Genomic DNA, 16574 nt, shown 5'->3' with positions numbered 1-16574 from the left:
TATATAGTTCCTACAACTCCATTACACTTGAGACAATAATACAATAACATACAATACACAGTATATGTATTCTTTTAAATTGCTGATAACAACAATAACACCTCTGTTGGTCATTTAACACAGTAGCAAAAACACAATGAATGAACAATTAATTGAATTTCATCACACATTCAATATCAAACAAAATTCTATTCACACTCCATGTGGAAGTAGTTTTGTTGAGGTGCGGTTCTTCTTTCAGTATCAGCACAGGGTCGATTGTGGATAAAAATGTCTCATATCTTTAAAGTCTCGAACACATAAACTAGATTGAAGCTGGAATCCACAGAGCACAGTAAGTGCCCTCTCTTGTTCTTGTCGTCCTTGATATTTGATATGTGTGTGAGTGAACCAGGCTCCTCTCAGATCACCAAAGTCTCCATAACTTTGCCCTTACTGTGAACAAAAACCCTCTCGAGTGTTGCCTTGAAGAGGTAACACAGAGCAGCTTAGACTTCGGTGGTTATTTTTCAGTACCACATCAAAGACAAGCTACCGGCATTTCACAGTGTTTCATTTCAAGAGTGGCCGTTGCAGTGTATGTTCTAAAAAAAATACATTGTCCTGTTATACTTATTAATAGTGGGCTGGCAAAAGTGTGCCATCTGCAGACACTCATCAGCTTTTCCCAGAAACCAAAACCTAGCCTGATTGCGGAGTTGAGTCTGTCAATCTGGAAAATCCTGTCTTTTTTTGTTTTTTTGGCAATTGTTCATCCTTTGTGAATGTATGCACCCTCCACCACATCCATAAACTGTCTATCATCACGTTAAAGAACAAATAAACTCACAGAGAAGACAGAAAATCATTGTTGCCCTGCTCTCTGTGGGTTTATCTCAACAGCAATGTATCTGTTTGACACACTGACCTATACAAAAATCAAATGAGCTCAGTGCTCATGGGTGAAGCCAACAAAGACCAATGCAACCAATGATAGTGCAGTTGATTCTAAATGTAATGATACAGCGTCAATAGATTGTGTAGCCCTAAACTCATATGTATTCGCATCTTCTTAAACAGGAGAGATCTGAGTGTAAATCAGACTTTAAAGATCTCCTCTGGGTATGTGTTAAGACATTGCTTGGAATTATAATTTGTGTCTGATGAGGTTTTTCCACCACAGAAAAATTACCTTGTTAAGATCATTCATTTATGTTTTATTTCAGAAGTTTAATTACAGGACACAAGATGTCTTTACTGAGAAGTCCACTCTCAGGTATACATATTAAAGTCTCCTTTTTGATGAGAATGGAGAAACTTTCCACTTAAAGCAGATGAATATAAAAACAGCCTTCTACTATCAAGTTTTTTATCATTCAGCACAGTGAAGCTCAAACATCTAATTGAAGGAACAAGAAGAAAGAGTGAAGGAGGACTTTAAAGAAAATACTTTAAAAACAAGAAAACACTTTCCCCATTTTGTACTTTGAGGAACAATGTGAACATAATTAGCATTACATTCTCATTTTCACTTTTTATTCCTTTTCTCTGTGTGACTGGCAGCATCTCTTAACAACTAAAGTACTATTAAGTGTGGATAAAAATGTATTATAACACACATACACACACATTGGGTCTTCAGTGAAAGTAATCAGGACAAAACGGTACTGTACATGGTGTGTGCTGGTTCATGTTGTCCTTGAAAATATAACTTTGTACGTGTACTGCAGAATTCTGCGATATGAAAGTGACATATTTCATGAAAAACATCACTACCTTGAATTACAAAAGAAACTTTCCAGCTGTTACTCTTTCACATTCCCTCTCAAATGTGATTTACACCAGCTGTGACAGGCAGTGTTTGGTATGTTTGCAGGCTGATGATCATCTTGTTGATGATTTCAGTCTTTGGTAATAATGATAATGTCTAACAGTGTTGTACGGACTTAATTCATCTGAAAATTCTCTCCTTTCTCTAATGTAGAATAAAAGCTTAAAAAACAAAAAAATAAAACATAGTTACTGCTGGCAAATGCTAATCCCCATCTTAAAGCCCAGCGTGCAATGATGAAGTGGCACAGAAGAAGTTGTGCAGAAGAAGTGGAGCCTTCCTGGAGAGACAGAGAAGCCTCCAGCAAACGGAAAGCCTGTCTGTTACTGCTGCAGTGAGCTGGAGTCAGTTCACATCATCGTGAGTGATGTGGCCTTGGGCAACGAGTCTGACTGCACTGAATGATCCATGAAGAGTTATTACACATGCGATGTGCATTAGTTGTGTGGGATTTCTTTTTTTTTTGTGTACAGTGACAGTAGGCAGAGCATTGGTGGAGAAGCTACAGTAAGCCCAGTGTATCTGTTGTTATTATCCTAACATTGAATAATGGTTGTCAGTGGTGTCCAGGGTTGGGAAGGTTACTTTAGAAATGTAATAGATTACAGATTACTAGTTACTCTATCTAAAATGTTATAAGTAATGTAATTATTTCATGTAACTTATTACATTTGATGACTTTTATAATGTTCTAACCAATGTTATAAGCTGTTAGGGTAAATGTTCCCATTAAGCACGAACATCTAAGTTCAGCTGTTTTTCATGGATACTGACATGATTTATAAGAGAGACCTTTTCTTGTAAAGCAACATTTATCTCTCATTTCAAATAATTAAAAACAGCAAGATATGTATTCAGTAACATGTTCAATATTTTCAAAAATGAGGAAAAACCCCTCCTGTGCAAAATTACACTTACATTTATTTTGTAATTAAATGACATAATGCCGTTATGTGTAACTAGTTACTCCCCAACACTGCTGGTGTCAACATTCTTCTGTTCTGACAACTACTAAAACAGTATATATAGAGGTTAAGTTATAAGGTTTTTTTTATTGTATTTTAAAACACTGAAAAGCATAAACTTGGAAAAAGGGAATCTGAAAATGTACATGAAGCAGCCCAAAATTCATGTCATTAGGACTTAAGAAAAAAGATCAAGCATTCAGTATTAAGTTACTACCTGTGGTTGAAAAATGCAATCGTATCAGTTTTCGTCCTCTGGCAAAGCAACTTGTCGATCCCCATCAATCCTTAACACCAAATGCCATATTATCTTTAAATTTCCAATAAAATGAAATTTCATACTTTCTGTTTTGCCTTTCAGCCTCAAATGTCTGCGCATTAAGCCTCTGGAGAATGACGGTGTAGTCTTTTGAGAGCGTTTATATCATTAAATATTGATCAAATAATAAAAACCTGTACCTCCAGACCGGAGAAACGTGCATGACAGCACTTTAGTCTGCCTGACTGTTATGAGTCCAGCCAAGCTCATTCACATGGGGATAGAGCTGAGTCAGGCTGCTCTTAGCCACGATGTAATGCGCTCTTGTATTGCTTAAATCAAGGCAGAGCATGGTGGCTTGCTAAAGAGCGGGCAAGCTGGTCACAGTGTGTTAGAGAGGGAGAGAACAGAGGTGGTGGTGTGGGGTTGTGGGGGGTGGGGGGGTGGGGTTCCTCATCATGGCATGCTTTTCCTGGAAGAACATCACATTACATCCATCACTGCCTGGCTAGTTTAGAGTTTATCTGTATAGAGGTATATAAATAGAAAGTGACGAGCAAAGAAAAACCTATTGTGGAGTATATTGATTGTAGTATAGTATAACATGGATAACTTTGGGTTGGGCACTGATCTTCTAGCTCCTCCAATATGTGTCCAATAGATCAATAATGCTGTATCACTAACAACTCACTATATTCACTTTATATATTTCAGCGATATCTTTAAAAAAAATTACGATACCAGTACCAATCCAAGTATTCTTAAAGTGATAACAATACCAATCACACTTCGCATTAAATCTAGGGTTAGGATTAGGGGTTAGGGTTAGGGTTAATCAAGGGTTAGGGTTAGGGGTTTGGGTTAGGGTTAGACTAACCCCTAACCCTAACCCAAACCCTAACCCTTGATTGGCTGTGAGCAAGTCCATACAAATAGTAACATTTTCTACCTCTGGGTGGAAAAAGGATAGATTGCAGGTATGATTTGACGGGAGACATTTCGATACTACTTGATATCGATTGATTTTGGTCAATTTCTTAAAGATATTGAGGACCTACATTACCAGTCAAAAGTTTGGACACACTTTCCCATTCACATCAATGAGAAAGTGTGTCCAAACTTTTGACTGGTACTGTATATGGAGCCCTGGTTAATATCTGATGCTTGGGAGCACCTTGCACCTAGATTTTAACAATTATCACCACCAGCTTCACAATAGAACATACAGCATGAAGGACAGCAGCTCCACGATCTGATCTGAGTGGGAGTTCATGTAAACTCATTAGGTTAGGTAAAATATTACACACAGTCCAGTTTTCCATTGCCTCAAATGCAATATGCTGCTTATGCTGACCACAAAAATCATTTCTGTATTCAATTCTATGTTATTATTCACTTTGGGGTTTTGTTGTTGTTGTTCTCTCTCTCTTCAGGAACCATCATCATACCTGAAGTACCAGCAACTGATGCGTGAGATCCAGCACTTGTCACAGCTGAGGAGGTCCAAAGAAGTTGCTAAACTCTCCACTGAGGTCAGATATTCTTTAGAAAAACATCTTTATTTTTAAATCTTTGTGGTCATTGTTTTATGCTGCTAACTGTACTCTCTGTTTTTTTTTAGTTTCCAGAGGTCTGATGAAGCAGCTTCGGTCACTGATGCTGGAAACGTCGGCTTCTTTTCCCTTCAGTCAGACTTTAACAGAGAACACTCCAACTTCCAACTTTGTATCATGTGGTGAAACCCCTCATCTGCAAACACACTTAATTATGTGATTATAACACATTTGCATATTTAACACCTTATAATTGTCACGATTGTCAATACTGCATTAGTAACCCCAAGGGGCCTCTGAGCACTGAAGCTCATGTCCCCCCAAACAACTTTTATTTCATTCTGATTGGATAATGCTGCTGTCAGGTGGAAACCTTGTAACTCTATATTTAGTTTTGGATAAACTAGGTTTCAAACGGTGCCCATAATTATCAACATCAAGAGAACGGGTCAAGCCTTGTGTCGAATTTGCTGGTCGATAACAAGAGAGCTGTGTCTGAACCATGATTGCTATTTTGAGGTCATGCTGCTTACTATCAATGGATGAGACGAAAAATAACTAAGATGCAAGATCTGATGTTTGGTCTGTACAATCAAACCAGGGGGAAATGTTTAAGATGTATATGAGCGGTATTTCATTAATGAATTTGTTCTCCACTCCAGCTTATATCATTAGTGGTAACCCAGAACTGGAGGGACAATGTGCAAAGCTATGAGCTGGATAATTGGAAGGAGGCTCTGGCTGCTCTGCTGACCTACGCTCACCCTGAAGACTTTACACATCTATGCGGTAGGTTGCTCACAAATGAAGCAGCACATTGATCATGCTGTGACTTGACTTGCTTCTCCAGGAGAATTGCACTATTTTATCAGTACCTGCATTACTTGCTGAATAATATTTCTGTCTGAGCTCATCCCCGCTGCTCTGGTTGACATTAAGCCTCCTGCTGTTTTCAACATTTTTAAGTTTTTCTCTTACTGGAGTAATGTAATGAATACATTAGTCGGTGCTCCTTTTTGACTTCCCAGCCTGGGATCTTGATGCTAAGAGACAGCCTGGCATTGCACAGCAGCCTCCAAACTTGTTTGACAGTGGATGAGTCCACAGCAAAGCCCACTCCTGCAGCTCAGAATCATGTATCAAAAGTACATAACATAAATTATTAAATCATTCATATATGTTTTTTAGATTTTGTCGTTGTGTTTTTTTTTAGTAATCATTTTATTTTTCTTATATTCTGCTTGTTTTTTTTTGGTGTTGAGTTTTTCTTCAGAATATTATATATTTATATGCATATAGTACATGTACATAGTATACCATATGTACACTCTTTGATCACTTCATTTATATATATGTTATGTATTTGCTTGGCTTTGCTCTCTTTGGATATCATCATGGTTGATGGAGGAAATCAGCAAAATGAATCAATTCCATTGTGTCAGTATACTGTTGGTTAATGATGAAGTGTGTGATGGCCTTGAGACTCCAGGGTAGCAGGGAGTTTGGGGTGGGAGTGTGTGCGTGTGTGTTTTAGGTTCTTTTGCTGTTGTTGTTGTTTTTTTTATTGTCTTTCTTTTTCATTTTTTCTTATGTACACTGCTTTGGCTCATCACGTCAGGGGTGACAAAGTAGACTGTAGGGAAACTAGGTGTCAATCAATCAATCAATCAATCAATCAATCAATCAATCAACCCATCAGTCTTTATTTGTATAGCCCCAATTCACAACAAAGTCATCTCAAGGTGTTCTTCCATTTTGCTGTATGTCATAGATCTATTTATGACTATAAAGATGTTACTCCCCTCCAGTAAATTAGAATCAAATTAATAAAAAAAAACTGTTCACAAAATAATCTATTTTGTTAGATTGTCTTCTCATTATGGATATTACAACATTTCTTTTGAAACATTTTGTGATTGTTTTTATTCTCCCTGACCTTAAAGTCAGTACCAGCCTCCTGCTCCTTCCCAGGTGGCTGCACAACAGCAGCCTTCACTGCTGACAGTTTTCAACCCTCAAGCTGTTCCAACCAACGCTAGGCCTGGCCTGCCACCTCCTCATGTACTGCCTCCCAGTGGAACATGCCCTCTAACAAGGCCTTCCTACCCCTCCATCCTGCTCCAGCTGCACACTTAATGCTGACTATCTGTATTCAACTTGCAGTGATGTCAGGCTGCTTTGATTTGATGTAGTGATACTTATGTGTGTATTTTTCCAGGGTTCTTTCCTCATCAGCCATTCCAGCCTCAGCGTTTGCCCATTGGCTGACTCCCAGTCTGCTCCTCCAGGTCCCTCTATGCCAGCTGTTAACTTATCTAGATCTCTGCTACAGCCTTCAGTGTTGACCCTGGAGGCTTGACCCAAAGCACAGCAACAGTTTAAAATGTTGTTTTAACATTCCCACATTTACAGGGAGAAAAAGTGTCAGGATTTAGCTGTTGTAGTTTGTTTTCCCCCACACCCCATCTCTGCAGAAAATGCAATCCCACAGCCTGGAAGTCTGACTGTCTGTAACAAAAAAAACATCTTTCCATTTATGGACATTTCCATCTATGTAACAGCTGCTTTCTCTCATATTTATTCAGGAATATGCCATAATCTCTTTTTTCCAGGGAGTGTCATTTGGAATTTGTTATTGTAAGTTATGCACAGCAAGTCGCATACATAAAATCAACATTTGAACAATGCGTTGAAAACATGGAATATGTAAATTGCTGATCTATTCAGTAATGTCATATGTAGTCCAATGTCATCCAATTGCAAAGTAACTTATATTATATTTAAGTATATTTTTTTTCAGGCTTTTTTGCCTTTAATGTACAGGACAGTGGAGATAGACAGGAAACAGGAGGCAGAGAGAGGGGGAATGACACGCAGGATAAGACCGCTTGGCTCGGGATTCGAACCGGGGTTGCCTGCAACGAGGGCTATAGCCTCAACACATGGGGCGGATGCTCAAATCATGTAGAGTGTGGAATGAAAGGGAAATTGAATCTATAGTTTATACAATGCTTTAAAGTAAGATGTTGAAACAAGGTTGTACAGTACAGAATAGTATCACAGGAGGATTATTTAATTATTATTTAATTATCTGTTATGATATAAGCATTTTAAAGTGAATTCAGACTTTTTCTTCTAAACACATTAAATAGGTCATAAATGTATTTCTAAAACAAGGTTTAAAAGCATTTCAACCATTTAGGTTTAAATTGTGGAGCTAGGCTTCACAAACTGTTTCAAGATTTCTGTGTTCAGGATTTAGTTAGCTGCCAAGCTAGCAGCCGAGTTAGCTGCCGAGCTAGCAGCCGAGTTAGCAGCAGAATGTCAAACTCAGAACACATATTTATTCTTACTTTACACTGACTTTAAGTATTTCAAGTACATGTCATGGGCCTCTGTCAGACATAGCAACACATGAGAATGAATCCTTAACCTTTTCTTTTAGTCAGAAGTTATCCTCATGTGACCCAGAATATACAAGAAAGAAAATATGTCAACTTTCTAAAAATGTTTTAGTGCAGCTGTTACACATTTTTGTTGAGTGTTTGACTGACATTTATTAAAACATTCAGAAACCACCATTCAACAAAAGGCATACAAACTAAAGATTGCACTCTCTCTGCTCTCTGAAAGCCTCATTAAGCATTCATTTATGAATGACTGATGAGGAGTTCATGAATGATCTGTAGTAGTAGAAACAGACTAACTATGAAGGGATACAGTGAAATGCCCACATATGAACAGTATATGTGGGTTAATGTATTAATTGCAGGGTGACAGGTGGGGGGAGTTCTGAATTATTAGCAGTTGCCTTGAATCCTGTCCTGTTTGTCCCAAAAATTAGACTAAACCCAAGTTTTGATGAGCTGCAGGCAGTCATGGAGGAGTGATGTGTGACAGATGTGATAGGCACCACGCTGATGAAATGAATACAATAAAATGAATTTTATGTAGCAGATAATGACACACTGTTATATACATCATGGTAATTGTGTTTCTTTTTCGTAATGACAGACAGTTGACTTCATGAACAAAAATAATAAATGTTGTTCGTACTGAGGGTTGAATGCGCTAATGGCTTGTGGCTGCTGATAGCACCATGAATTGAGCATCATTTGCAATTGTTATCTGCCCCATCTTAGGGTCCGATTCACAAAAGATTTGCACTAATGGTATGATAGTGCTGACACACTCGTAAAGTTTTTCAGCTGAGTGCAATTTGCCCTTGTTTTTTGTTTAATTGAGTGAACAGAGTGGTTTTCCAGCATTTTTAAGGCTTTTTCCCCACATTTCATAATGAGTGGGATGAATGGTCCATAATGAGTGTAAAAGCCTCAAATTGTGTATCTTTAATTAGCCAAGATGTGCACACATAGAGCTCTCCACAATCACAAACCAACTTTAATATGTTTTTAATATGTTTATACTTTAACCTTACCTATTCGTATTTTACCTCTGTAACATAATAAACATAATTCTTCTGAAATGTCAAACTAAAGCAATAATGTGACTCAGGCAGGACTGAAAAGTGTCAAATTAATGTCTGCATTTAATAATGTTGTTCAGATGTAACTGAAAGTGTCCAGGATTTCACAGAAGCATCAATACCGATGTTGGTTTTGTTGTTTTGTTGAAAACTTGAAGGACTATCACTTTTCTTGTAGTTCAGTAAATGACATTAGGCTTTCATTATTGTATAGATTCATGATCCTGCTTAATCCTTTGCTTGCCCATGTATTAAAACCAGCTTCTTCTCTTCTGAGTACAAATTTGCTATTACCCCATACGGGCATCAAATCTGACAATACAGGATGAGAAGGTTACACTAAATATTTCTGGTGCCTAAGCCAGATATACATAGTATTTTTCTTTCTGTGTTTTTCCCCAGCTTCTTTGGTGTAGAAGAGTAAAAATAGCTGAGCATATCTAAATCTTGACCCATACTGGAGGTTCCTCTGAGGAGAAGTAGCACATGGCTATTCCCAGTTGCGCTGCCCAATATGGGGAAGTTTTAGACCCCCTCTGTCATAAAGTAGTAGAGTAAAATGGAGCCTAGAGCATCTATTGTTCCTGATGAAGTTGTTAAATACTTCCTGAACAGATGATTCAGATGTGGATAAGGGGATTGATTGAAAGAAATAAAGCAATTTAGGAAATTGATTTTTAAGATGTTAATGTGACCGATTAAAGAGATTGGCATTAAAGTCCATCTGTTAAGTGATTCTATTACAGATTCCACAATAGGGTTATTGTGTAATTTAACAACCAGAATGGAATCCCTCCTTAGAAGCTGAAAATGGGGTTTGTGTTCTATGTAGCTGCCTATATTCAATATCCTCAGTCACCCAATGAGATTCCACATACAGTATAGATGGAGAGTCTCTAATACCCATAGCATAGCACCAATGCTAATACCAATAGCAACAGGGAGAGGGGAGACCTTTATGTCTTTGGCTGTACCTTCAGCTATATATTCTATTTTCCTAATCCATTTGATGAAGCCTTTCTTTATAAATGATATTCAGCATCCCTGTAACATTCTCCCCTAGATGAAACTGTTTTGGTCTTTGATCATATCTACCAGTAACTCTTCAAGGAGTCTCGCCAAAGTCTTGCATAAAATGATGCTACCTATGTTGAGCAGCAAGATGGGTCTATATGATGAATAGTCAGTGGGAGTGATCTGTGGCTCACTGAGAGATGGTGGTAGGTCTTCTTTTTAGTATGATTCCAATAGCGTGTCCGAGAGTGGTTGTATCAGCTTTTCTTTAAATTGTTTATATATCCCTACAGGAAGCCCGTATGAACCAGCTGCCTTGCTTCCTGTCCTGCTGGTGATGGCTTCTGAGAGCTTGTCTCCCTGTCTACTGTTTCTTTTGAATCAGCTGAGATAGTGGGGAAATCTAATGAGTTAAGAAAATGGTCACATTGATCTGAATATTTATGTTAAAATGTATACAGTTTTTCATAAAACACTGTAAAAGCATTATTTATTTCTGAGAGGTCATTTTAACTTTAATGTGAATAGCATTGATAGCTCTAACCCTAACCCTTTTATTCCAAGCTCATATTTTACATGCCTTTCCTCTCTGATCATAATAACTTTATCGTAATAACTTCTGGTCCCTCGATAATTCCTTATATTGTGTCATTGGGACCAAAAATGTAGCTTGTAATTGTGAGTGATCTTAGGTAGGAACCTTATTTCCCAGATCTCTAATACAATCCTCCAGTGAGTTTCAGTTTAATTTATATGCCTTTCTGTGCGAGGTAGTATAGCTTGTGACCATACCCCTTATGTACGCTTTAAAGCCCTCCTAACATATAGCTGTAGAGGTCTCATTAATTAGTATTGGTATTAAAAAAGGTCAATAAGTGCTCCTACATCATCTTTCTGATAACCATCTGGATTGAGAAGGCCACCTCGGTGGATTCATAACAAATTTAGAGTCATTTAAACAATAAAGAAATTGGTGAATGATCATAAATGACCATACTGACATACCAACAATTTGTAATTCTTGGCACCAGACACATAAAAATCAAGAAATAGTGGATTTAGTGAGTGGCAAAATAACAAGAACATTCTCTGGATACTGGTTTAAATGACCTCCAAACCTCACACAAATTAAACTCTTGGATCAGTTGTTTAAGGGTCTTCTTTCAGACTGAAGACGTGTCTGACCCTTTTGATCCTTCTATACTGGGCTCCAGTGCACTGTCTTCCTTTACAATATAATGACCTGTAAGGGAGGATAGAGTGAGAAACATATTTTTTGAAAAATGAGGGAATATCTTCATTAGGATCATATCCATTGACAGTACTCAAATAGGCTACCATGAATAATGGACCACCTGCCTCATGGGTCAGTAATTACCCTGATTATGTTTAGATGAATGGCATTATGTACAAGTGTTAACACCCCTCTAGCAGTGGAATAGTAAGATGTTGCAATAACCTGGCCATTCTATATTTCTGGACTATGAATATAGCATTGTTTTTACATAAAGTCATTAAGCTCTATATAGAACTTGGTTCAGCTTGGATGTTATTTAGCCCACGTACAGCACTTTCCATGATGTTATCTTAGATTCTGATTGAAAGTCATGTTGTGTTATCTAACCATCAATAAAATAGCACTGAAGAGAAAAGAGATGTATACACCTGAGTATAATAGAGCTGCCTACCAGACTGCTCAACAAGACCCCCTTAGCAAACTGTTATATAAGCAAAACAAACAAACACTGCTCAATCACTGGGTACCCCATTCCCCTCTGAAGACCCTATTGATGGAGCAAGACAAGTCCTTTTCATATGTCACTCTGTCATAATGTAATTTATTATGGCTATCAACAGAAGCTGTCTGGTTCGAAGCTGGAAAACTCTTTAAACAAGCATCAACCCCCCTGTCGTCCTCCCGGGTCAAATTGACCGCATGTCTTTTGACTGTTACTTCTTTCCTTCCTTCCTCCCTTGTTCTTTAATTTTTCCTTCACTCTTCCCCTCCTTCCCTCTTTCTTTCTTTCTTTCTTTCTTTCTTTCTTTCTTTCTTTCTTTCCTTCCTTCCTTCCATCCTCCTTTCCTCCCTCCCTCCCTCCTTACTCATTTCCTTCCTCCTTTCCTTTCTCTCTTCCTTCTCTCCTTACTTCCTACCTCTTTTCCTCCTTTCCTCCCTCCCTCCCTCCCTCCTTACTCCCTTACTCCCTTCCTTCCTTCCTTCCTTCCATCCTCCTTTCCTCCCTCCCTCCCTCCTTACTCATTTCCTTCCTCTTTTCCTTTCTCTCTTCCTTCTCTCCTTACTTCCTACCTCTTTTCCTCCTTTCCTCCCTCCCTCCCTCCTTACTCCCTTACTCCCTTCCTTCCTTCCTTCCTTCCATCCTCCTTTCCTCCCTCCCTCCCTACTCCTTTCCTTCCTTCCTTCCTTCCTTCCTTCCTTCCTTCCTTCCTTCCTTCCTTGACCTGAGGACAGCAGGACGGTTAAAGACAAAACTTGTAATGACAGGCATGAAGAAAAACCCCAAATAACTAATTATATACATATCCTACATTATTGTGTCTTAATGATAATCTCACCATATATTTTCACAGATATGTTCCATCTCTAACCTTCTCCTGGATGTTGTTGCTTCTTCTCCCTGGCAACATTATTGAAGAACATCATAGGATGCTTCTTCATTTGCAGTTGACGTCATTCTGTTTTATCAGAGTATTCTAAAAATGATTCAGTGCTCATTTCAAGGATCCATTTCCAGAAAAACACATGCATCTCTCCCTTTAGTGTTTTCAGGTAAGCCTACTAGGCAATACATTACAATTGCGGTTGCTGTTTTCTACATCCTCCATTACTGGTGTCAAACTCACCCTGTTATGTCAGCTGTCTGGGTTAGGGTTAGGGTTAGGTTTTATTCAATGTAGAGGCACTATCCTTCCCCTCTTAACTGGCCAAAATATTGTTTCAGTTTGCCTTGGATAGGCTGTATTGGCTGTTATCACTGCATCAAATTTTGATGCAAAGTCGTGCTTTAGATCTTTCTTCAAACTGTGAATTGCATCAGTTTTTCGTTCTTTTTTTCAGTGATGGGTCATTCTCCTTGTCCTCCATGGTGAAAGTTAGTTGTAGTGTGGGAGGTGGTGATTGTGGGTTAAAGTTTTAGTATCCTTTTTGAGTAAATTGCATGTTATTTTTAATGTACTGCTTTTCAAAGAGTTTATTACAATATCAGAGCAGAGCCAGGACTGAGCTACATTTAATCAACACAACACCATTACTGGAAGTCCACCTACATGCTTTTACCTGAGAGCCTGAGCTACTGATATTAATGCAGTCTGTCCAGTCTAGACTTTGCTGATAATTACTAAACTCAATTATTAGGGCTGGGTATCGTTTAAAAAAATTACAATACCAGTACCAATCCAAGTACCTGTGAGCACAAAAAGTCATATTTTCAGGTTCTGGGTATAAAAAGGATTGATTGCAGGTATCGTTTGACGGGAGACGCTTCGAAACCATGTGGTATCGATTTATTTCAGCAGATACCTTAAAGATATTGATTACCAATACTCAGCCTTACCGATTATTGTCATTAGGATTCATTTGGGAACTATGAATGTCTGTACCAAATATTATGTGAGTACATCCAAAAGTTTTTTTTTTTTTCAATCAGGACAAAAGGAGATGCTGCTAGCATGGCTGATAAAAAAATTGTTTTCACTAGAATGTTTCAGATATTACTTTGTGGACTTGAATGTGAAACAAGATACTGAAAAACACTTTGGACCAAGGACAGTTTTTCCATTAAGGGGGGAAAGAAATTCAGATTAGTGCATCTGTTTGGTATCAAACACTCATCCACTGCTTGAAAATGGCAATAAATTGAACAATAGTTTGGCATGGTCTGCTTGAATTTGTTCAGTTAAAATGCATTCCAAATATAACAATTATTCACTTCTCAAACACTCTGGCAACATTACCCACTCCACCATCGTCCATCCATATGCTTAGATAACACTCATAGTTTCACCATAATAGGACTAAATACAAAATAAAAAGTGTAACACAGTCTTATTCAGAATGGATTACCAGAGAAATGTCATTCATACTGTGAATGTTGTATTACTATTCACTCTATTCTGTCATCTATGTGTTGTCTGGTCATCTTAAAATGGAAAATGCATTACAATCCATGGTTTTCTTATACAGTAAGATTCTAAGTCTTGTTTTTTGATGTCTGCTACCAAGTAGAATTTAAATGAAAGACTTGCAAGACAGTCACAAATTTACTGCATATTTATGATTGATCTTTACCATTTATAAATTATTCTATAATACTGTTTGCATCAGTACTGGCTGGGCCTATGGGTGGTCTGTCAGTTGGACTTTTATAAGTACTCTCAACACCTGCTGCCAGTTAAATTGTGTTGGGTATTCAGGGTAGCCAGAAGATGACCTCTAATATTTTTGGTGACCCTTAAGCTTACTTTAGTGTCTCCATTTGACCAAATTTCCACTTATATGTATATATACACATTTGAATTCAATAGACAGATTACTATGACATTTATTACTTTCTGGCTTCTCAGAGCCCATATCAGTCAATACATGACTAAATAATGTATTCATCAACTTTATGCACAGGATACATTTAGGCAGAATTTCCATAAAATGTTCTGTGACTCATCATGATCACAATTATATATTTTCTATACTTTGGATTTAAAAAAATGCTATAAACTTCAACACTTTCTAAATTCCTAAGCTAAATGTTCCACTATTATTTTAATTGCTTATTATTGTTTTAGTACCAAAACACATTTTTAGTCATTCTTTCATTATAAGAGGTATAAGGAACATTGCAGCCTCTCTAGGAAGCTCCTAGGGCTTTAGCGTTTGTTGTTATGCATATTCTTTGTAAGTAGGATACTTTTTTTTTTTGGTGCAGCCTTTTGAAAAAAATGCTGCTTGATCTTAAATATGGAATAAAAAAGAGAAAAGAGGAAAGAAATGAAGTCTCAGAGGACAGGTTTCAAGTTCACCTGTCAGTGGAAGAGGGCCCTGTCTACTGTGTCTGTCAAGGTGAGATGTAACATTCTGTCGGGTGGGTGAGGTAAAGACTCTGAAACCACTCGATTTCGAATAAAAGAACCAAATGTGGCTCATTAAAGAGAAACTTTGGTATTTTTCAACCTGGACCCCATTTTCCCATCTTTTTTTGTGTCTAAGTGACTAATGGGGAGAACATTTTTTGAAATTGGTCCACTAATGAGAGAGAATGATTCAGCTGACAGCCAAAAAACGGGCTGTAATGTGCTTGTTTTTGCCACTGACAGACTCAGATTGCTATTATAAGTGTCTGACAACATTATGGAAAGAACCATACAGAGATATAAACCTTTTTTTCTTCACCTTTTACTTGATCTTGTCTGTTTGTTATTGACCCTGTTAACAGCTGGTATTAACACGTGTCCCAGGTGATCTGACCACTAATGGACAGTGCTAAATACAAGCGTAAAGACCTCCGAAACACATTGTGATCCCATCATTCAAACCACTTGCCGCGATGGTCTGGGACGCATTCGACCACATATCTTTTGTAGTATAAGGCTAATGTGTCCTGATGCCAGTTCTTTTAGTGAAATCGCAAATACTTTTGAAAAAATGGAGAGGACCGCAGACGTACATGGTCAGAGTAATCTTAACAAGTTCGAGATGCATAATAGAGACAGGTGTGAACATCAATGTGTCTTAGCTGTCCATTTGTGGTCAGATCACCAGAGACGCAGGTAAATGCCAGGTGTAAACAGGGCCATCGTGTTCTATCTGAGTCTGGCTCAAGCAGCAATCTCGTTCTGAGCCATTACTTCAAAAAATCTCATAGATAACACTGAGTTCCACTGCCTGTACTTCCTCACAAAAACTCTTCCCACACTCCTCTCTCCAACATCATGTATAAGCCTGATTTCTACATCAACAGTGGCAACAACAAACACTTTTAATGGACGTACATTGACGGGAGCGCTATTTCCTTGTTGGATTACATTGTAGCCTATCTCAATACTACACCAATTTCAAAAATTGTTGTCCCCATTAGTCACTTAGACAAAAATTGACTGGTAAATAGGGTCCAATTAAGGACTCTTAAAATCAATGTACGCTGATGTAATTTAGTGATTCTTCTGTGGCTGTCTTTTATATTATGTCTTTTGTGTTTGAGTGTGTGTGCTTTTTCATAATGCCAGCCAAGACACTGGATCAACCAATCTGCTTGTTTGACGCAAGCATCAGTGACCTATGGTTAAACATCAACCAGTTCTCTGTACAGGTCAGCTTTTAGACCTGCGTGGCAGTTTTAGATGTCATTGCCATGGATGAAAAGCGTCATGTTTTCACAAAAATTAAACATTTCCAAAACAATTCAAACACAACACAAATCATCTACCCTTCATACAATCACAATAATAATCAAACGTTTCCCTCTTTTTATTTTCC

This window comes from Scomber japonicus, chromosome 21 (assembly GCF_027409825.1).
Source record: "Scomber japonicus isolate fScoJap1 chromosome 21, fScoJap1.pri, whole genome shotgun sequence".
Taxonomy (NCBI): domain Eukaryota; kingdom Metazoa; phylum Chordata; class Actinopteri; order Scombriformes; family Scombridae; genus Scomber; species Scomber japonicus.
The sequence above is the reverse complement of the archived record's forward strand: the minus strand, read 5'-3'. Positions refer to the sequence as shown.